At 38.9% G+C, this 7,447-nt stretch overlaps 1 protein-coding gene across 5 annotated transcripts in view; it reads left to right on the top strand.

Moving 5' to 3' along the window:
* The first annotated feature begins 722 nt into the window (after nucleotides 1–722).
* TNRC6C (trinucleotide repeat containing adaptor 6C) overlaps nucleotides 723–7,447 on the top strand; it is a 156,986-nt gene continuing 150,261 nt past the window's right edge. For 4 of the 5 annotated variants that reach the window (XM_061616346.1, XM_061616341.1, XM_061616343.1 and 1 more), the window contains exon 1: nucleotides 723–2,291. The gene's annotated coding sequence lies outside the window, so the exon portion shown is untranslated. The remainder of the gene's footprint in view (nucleotides 2,292–7,447) is intronic. The other variant, XM_061616342.1, reaches the window with a different exon arrangement.

Below are 7,447 nucleotides of genomic sequence, written 5' to 3'. Positions count from 1 at the left end.
GGGTATGGATATGTGATTTGTTGGCATTCCATATAAAAATTCAGAGCACTCCTGTCCTGTTATTCCCCAGATCTGACTTTTACAGTACAGCTTGTACATACCAACGTAAACTGTAATTTGATCATCTATGTTCTTTGTGTGTGAATTCTGTGAAAAAATGATGCAAATTCATGAGGATCCGTTTTTCATTCAGTGGATCCTTTCCCTTTGCCTCTATCTTTCAAAACAGCAGCGCTGGCTTTCTGCAGAGCTAAAAATAACAACAGATTGAGAAGGAAACCGGCTGCAAAATGAATGATCCAAGTGCATGCTAGTCGAGTATACAGATAGATAGAATCCTAGTGCTATGTTTTCCTGTGCAAAATTACCACAATCTCCCCCCAATCTTTTTCATTCACAACCTTTGTTTTTTTTTCGTCCATAGTGGACTGAATGTATTTGATATCTCCCTCTGTGCAGATTAGGTAACACACAAGATGGACGGAGGAGAAAGAGAGGCAAGCCTTGCGACGAGCAACAGTACAGTTACCTTGCCAAGGAGAGGCATCAGCTTCGGCTCTCAGGCGGCGAGATGAGACTGAGAGAAGGGTGGAGCTATGTAGCTTCTCCGTTGTATCATTGGCTCTTTTCTCCACCTCATTTGCATGCCTCAGAGCTGTCTTTTATGCATTTTCCCCTACCACGTGATTTGGCAGGCGGAAGGGACTTCCTGTTTGAGGTTACGGAGGGGAGGAGGGAGTAATTCTCGCGTCTCCCTCCCCCCCTCGCTCCGCTGTGGTCTCGCGCTGCCTGCTTGGCGGGGCTCTTGTCAGTTAGAAACAAAATGGCTGCGGTGGCAGCAGCTCTGCTCCTGAAGCGGAGGACAGAGGAGGCGGCGGTGGTGATGGAGGCGGCTGCTGCTGCTGCAAGGAGGAGTGGGGGGCCGGCCCGGCAGCATCACTGAGCCCGGCGGCATTGCCTGTCCCGCCAGCGGCCCAACCCCCTTGCCCTCCAAGCAAAAGCTCCGTCCGAGGAGTCGCTCCTGCTGCCTCCATAAACCCCCCATATCCCCCTAGAGTCTGAGTTCCTGAGGAGGAGGAGGAGGAGGAGGAGAGGGAGCGAGAGGCTGCTGGATCCTGCTCCTAATTGGCTGGATCCCTCCGGGAGAGAGTCACGGACCTCCTTATGAGAAACTCAACTGCTGGATCGCCCTAGGATCTGTGAATCCTGCGCCTGTGAAAAAGAAGGAGACTGGATTTCGCCTTCTTTTCTGGATGTTTGGCTTAGCTGGGTGGATCCCCATGAGAGAGACTGGCGGACCCCCTCGTCAGCAAGAAGATTATGTTCTGGATCCTTTTAGGATCCCTGTATACGAGAGAGACTGTTGGAGAGCCCTTCCTTGGATCCACATATGAAAGGCACAGCTGGTGAATTTTCCTGGCATTTGTGGATCCTTGCCTTCTGAGACACTGCCTGGATTCCTCTCCCTTGGATCTGCCTGAGAGAGACTGCTAGATCCTTTTCCTGCTTCTGTCCCATGTCTCTCCTCCCTTGTTAGAGAGACTCTACTGGGTACTTCTGATCAGATCCCTGAGACTCTTCTGGATCCCTCTGTGGCTCCTTTTTGTTTTTCCTCTGCTATTCCCCTGTACACATTTGGATGGGTACAATTTTCTTCATTTTAATTTGCACTTTTTAAAACAAAATATTCAGATGCTCATCCATATAAACTGAGAATCTCCCAACACATATTTTTAAAAGCCGTGTTCTGATCAATTAGAAAGCATAGCATTTTACACTCTCTTGCATCCCGACAGTACATCTTTCCTGCAACCACATACGTTTCATTTTGAAACAAAATTCCGTGTGCAAAATTCTAGCTGGGGACTCATAACTGCTAGTTCTGCTTCACTGGAAATATTTTTTTTTTTAATTGGACCTGCATCTGCTGCACTTCTCTGGGCTGGAATCAAACTGGAGCTTTTAGCTCTTCTACTTGGATACTGTTGATTTCTTGTCTGGTTTCCCCAACCCCCTCCCTCCTCCTTTGTGGCAGGTTATTTTTGGTGATTTTTTAAAAAAATTGGAACGGGCATAAATATATATATTAAAGAAACTGACTTTCTTGGCCGTGTGAGATTTTTTTCGTATTCAACGTGAAAAAATACGGGTACTTTTTGTAAGAAAAAGCATTAAAGAAAGAAAAGGAGCACGCTAGTGGAACTCCCAGAAACCAGACAAAATATTCACTTGTTCTTTTTCAAGGAGACTGACTCGAAAGCTGCCAAAGAGCCCCAGAAGGAAACGCAAAGGTAAGAGGAGGGCCATTCCCTTCTCTTAATGTAGGGGCAGGAAAAGTTAAAAATGGAAAAGATCGTTCAAGTAGTTCAGTGCATGCAGCTCCTGGTGCCATAAATACGGAAGAGGGCTGTTTCTTGCAATGTAATTTTTTAAATGTCATGGTGTAGTCATTAAAATAATAAATCGATGAAGTGTTTTTCAAAAACAAGCAATTATGTTTGAAGGCTAAAATATACTTGGATGGTAGCTTTAAATACTTCAGTACTTGCCAGACATATTTTGTATGTAGTTCCTTGTCACTGCAAAAAGAGAAAAAATAAGCATCCTGAATATTAAGAAATATGAAAGCAATATAAATGATGGAATAGGATTAATCCTAAATTATATTAGTGTGTGCATGCTGTTGATAGCATCTCACATTACCATGTGGTGTAATGTTTGGAAAATACTGATAATTAGCCTTGGCAATTTGTCTTGGTTTAAGTGTGGCTAGAACAGAAAAGCTGATTGAATGTGACCAAGTGGACAAAACTTGAACTTCATCCCTGATTACCTATAGTCAAATATAAAAATATGACGGTGAATCTTTCTTTTTGCATTTATCTGGAATGCAGGTTTTCCTTGCATCCGTATTATTAATTTGTTTGATGGAGTACAGTATTGTGAGACATTTTTGTGTGACCACTTCCCTTTATGGTAACTATGACTAAATGAAGCAAATAATCAGTTATTAAAATATCAGGGTAAAAGTAGAATTTCATTTTGTACAAAATTCTGCAGTGGAAATTTATTTAAAATGTCTGGAAAATCATCTGCTTCATTTGTTTCAAAGGCTGGGCTCCTTGGAAGTGCAGTTGTCCATGCACATAAGGTTTCTCAAAATATAGAAAAGGGTATTAATAACTTATGTTTCTCAAAATATAGAAAAGGGTATTAATAACTTATTTAATACAGAATTCATTGCTAGATATGTTAGATAGGCACTTTATAAAGATCAGGCTTTGCTTTTAATTTAATGTCATCTGCTAGGAGAGTTCTTAAGTTAAGATTCCATGTGTACAATAGGAAACAAAACAATGGGTTGTATCTAAATTAAGAGTAGATCTATCTATTCTGAAATTAAGGTAGTGTATTAATTGATTTCATTGGGTCAACTCTGACTAGGACTAACTTTGGATACAACCCAATATTTCCATTGTAATTTTGTCACATGTTTATCATATCAATGAATTTTTACAGGCATTGGAGTCTGGGTGAGAGAGGAATCCATCACCTGGTTCAGCTGAAGTATATAAAATCCAGTAATTGTCACTTGTTTTAGTGAAGCTGATTGAATACATCACATTATATGGGTAAACTGTTGGGATGCAGTAGATGGATGCTTAGCAATACAGATGTAAGAACACATAGGGAATAAAGAATAAGACAGCTTGTATTTAACTGATACAGATATGTTTTAAGAGCCCATAATATATCATAATGATTTCTACATAGCAAGGCTTGCTTCTGGCTTGTTTTCCTATGTTTTTTGTGGTTGTCTAGATAAACATTTAGTAATTATTTAATTTCCCTTAGAATCTAAATAGAGTTGAACAGTTATATTTTAAATATCATGATTTAATCCCCCCATGACTGGTTATTGGAATTTCCAGTCATCAACTGACCCCTTTTAGCCTTTCTGGCTACTAATATCTGTGAACTCTGATATCAAAACAGTGTTTCAGAAATATTTAATATTGCCTTCACAGGTGTAAGCATCCTTTATTCATGTAGTTATTTCCCTATTACCTGGTAATATACATATGCATAATTTTCTGTTCAAGCACTTTGGTAAATTTTCAATTTACTGAATATTTTCTACAGATACCTTTTGGTAGAAAAGGTGGAAAAGACAATTGTGTTAAACAGTATTAATGCCTTTTCTATTGCAACATTTAGTTGGTTATAGATTTTAAATACAATTTTGATTTATCTGATGATAGTGTAATGTCCTACAGCATTAGTAGCAAGCTATAATGTTTTCTACCCTTGTAACCTGGGACATGCATAAATTAGTACATAAGATAGATTATGAAAGAGAAGTACATTATGAAAGAGATTTGTAGTTATGCAGTAACCAAAACAATTATGATGCATTCTGAGGGGATTTCAAAGGTGTTTTCATTGCAAAACTGGCCATTGCACTGATCAAGAATGAAATGGTCTCAGTAAGTAGTATGGCTCATAAAGGTAGCCCTTGCAGTGCATAAGTGGAAAACCCAACCTGTTTTCCATTATCCATTTAATTCCCATGCATTCCGAAAGAGAAAATGTGCAAGCTGGCAGTGGAACTACCAGGAAAGGAAATTTGGAGTTGTGGTGGGTAGCTCAAGTAAAACCTCAATCCAGTGTGTGGCAGCTGTGAAAAAGACTGATTCTGTGTTAGGAGGCATACCTTTTAACAAATATATGGTGTGGCCACACTTGGAATATTGTGTATAAGTTTGGTCACTACATCTCAAGAAGAATGTTGGACAGCTGGAAAAGGGGCAGCAATCAAAATTATCAGGGGGCTGGTGTGGAGGAATATAAGGGAAATTTCTCTCATACTATTAGAATCTGGGGTCATCCTATAAAACTGAATGGTGAGCGATTGAGGACAGACAAAAGGAAGTACTTCTTTAGACAGCACATAGTTAAACGATGGAATTTGCTTCCATAAAGATGTGCTGATGGCCATCCACTTAGATGGCTTGAAAGGGGGGATTAGACTAATTTATACAGGATAAGGCTATCAATGGCTATCAGTTATGATGCCTATATGCTACTTCCAGGATCAAAGGCAGATTTCCTCTGAAAACCAATTGCTGGGAAATGGTGGGAGAGGGCTGTCTTCCTCATGTTTTGTGTGTGGGTTTCTCACAGGCATTTGGTTGGTTATTGTGGGAAATGGGATGCTGGACTAGATAGGCCTTTGGTCTGATACAGCAGGGCTCTTCTTATGTCAACAAGAAGGCCATAAAGCACTTTAATGGTGCAATCTTATGCACGTCACTTCTAAGTAGACATCTACTTAGATGTCTACTTCTAAGTCCCATTAAGTTCACCAGACTTACTATCTGGAAAGTGGACATAGTAGTACAGATTAAAAGCATTAGATGGGATTTATTTTTGTGTTCCTATGCATTATGATGAACTCTTGACCCTCCAGTACCTCCTGTATTTCTAAATATTATGCCAGGGTTAGTTTGTTCTTCAGCTGTGTGAGCACTAGCTCATCAAGGACAGGTGTCCTAAGCCCTCAGTCTGAAGCAGTGGTGCGTCCTTTTTCTAATTGGGCTGTCTGATTGCTTTGGGAAATACATCACATGAGAAGGTAACGAAAGCTACTATACGGTGGGAGAGATAAAAGACAAAGAAATGGGTCATACCATCTGTTGACCCACATCCTAGTGAGAAATCCTAGTCTAATAAGGTCTCTAGTCACAAATTCCTGGTGTTGACCCTCATTTTATGGTCCTTCAACATATCTTCTGTAGTAACGGCAAAAGGGTTCAGTATTTTGACATTCACTTCCATCCTTGAAGAGATTCAAGGCCGATTTCCTTTATTGTCTGGAAGAGATCCTTAATCACTTTCACCTACCAATAGTTTTTTTGTCCTGCTGCTAACAAAGAATTAGCTTTTATAATTACATTTATGATTCTTGATTTATTCCTGAAGTTGAAATAGTTGTATGCTTTTGGTGATGGTTATTAACCCTCTTGGGCAGGCACAATATTAGGACAGAAATTAAACATTTAAACAATTTTTACTGCTTTCAATATTAAGTTTCTTCAATATTCAGTGTATGGGTGTGTGATTTTGTTGTTGTCTTTTGATTTTCAGACATTTTAGCAAGTGTGAAACTCCAGCATTAAAAAACAAAAGAGCATGTCAGACATGTATTTGAAGACATTAAAAAACCTTTTTATATATGAACATAGTCAATCTGGGGAAGCATAAACATTTTGAATACATTTCCCCATACTTCTATTTTAAAATGCAAACAAATTTCCATGTGTAGATAGTTCAGCTTTATTTATAAGGGGAATGGTTGCCATAGTGATTGCCAATTTTGGAACACTTGTTAATCTAAAAGTGAAGCCTTTAGCAATATACCTTCTAAACAAAAACATGAAAATGATTTGTCACTCAGAATCTTGATGGCATAAAAATTAAAGCCACCATGCGCAAGAGAATGGATAATACTTCTAAATTACATTTAGTTGCTTTATGCAGCTGGTCTTGTTGAGATAAATATGCACTTTTCCCAATGCCGTCATCTGGCTCCTTTCCAAAACAAACTGGAGGAGGAGGTCAGGGGTGGGGCAGCCTTCTACTTCAGCAAAGGAAGGCTTTCAGATGGAAAGAATTGCTGGAGAAAGTCCCTATGAGAACACTGCTGACTTAAAGCTTAGCTCCCACCCCATTTCTATTCAGACAAGGAATATATGCTAATTTCTTTGCTTTTAAAAATCTGTTACAATATTTCATACAAAATCATTTCAAATGTGTAGATTTTATACATTTGTTAATCCCCCAGTTGTTCCATATATTATGAACTGTAGGAGAGTTACTTTGTAGATGGTCTCAGATTCTCATTTCTTATTTTTTAGACTGCTTTTGGCTTGTGATATTTTATTCATTATTTATTTTTAAAACACAGTTAAAATTCAGATTACAAGATAATGTCATACTTGGAATATTTTTCCCCTGGTCTTGAAGCTACAAGAAGGAGTTCATCAGGCAATTTAGTTATAGAGATGAATGATAAGAAACCTCTTAAGTGCCTGATGATGATGATGCAGTCTAGCCAATTTAGTATCAGTTGGTGCTGCCTTCTGGTGATAATGCCTAGAGGTTTTCCGTAGCTTTATAAAATACCAGCTAGGTCAAAAGAATTTAAAGGCCCAAGATATCTTGCAATATGCTCTTGAAATAACAAACTTAATAACAAACAAAATTGGCTTTCAATTGTTTATGATCTTTGCTTTTAGAGGATAAATGTGGGAAGTTTTGGAGATGGATGAGTCACACATGCTTTTATATTTGCAGCCCAATCAGAAACATTCCAAATTGGAAGACTGTTCCATTGATAGCAGTAGAGCTTGCTTTGAAGTATGTGTACTAACAGCAGAGATCCAGA

Source organism: Rhineura floridana, chromosome 3 (genome assembly GCF_030035675.1).
Source record: "Rhineura floridana isolate rRhiFlo1 chromosome 3, rRhiFlo1.hap2, whole genome shotgun sequence".
In the NCBI taxonomy this organism is placed as follows: Eukaryota; Metazoa; Chordata; class Lepidosauria; order Squamata; family Rhineuridae; genus Rhineura; species Rhineura floridana.
This window is presented reverse-complemented; position numbering and strand designations above follow the sequence as displayed.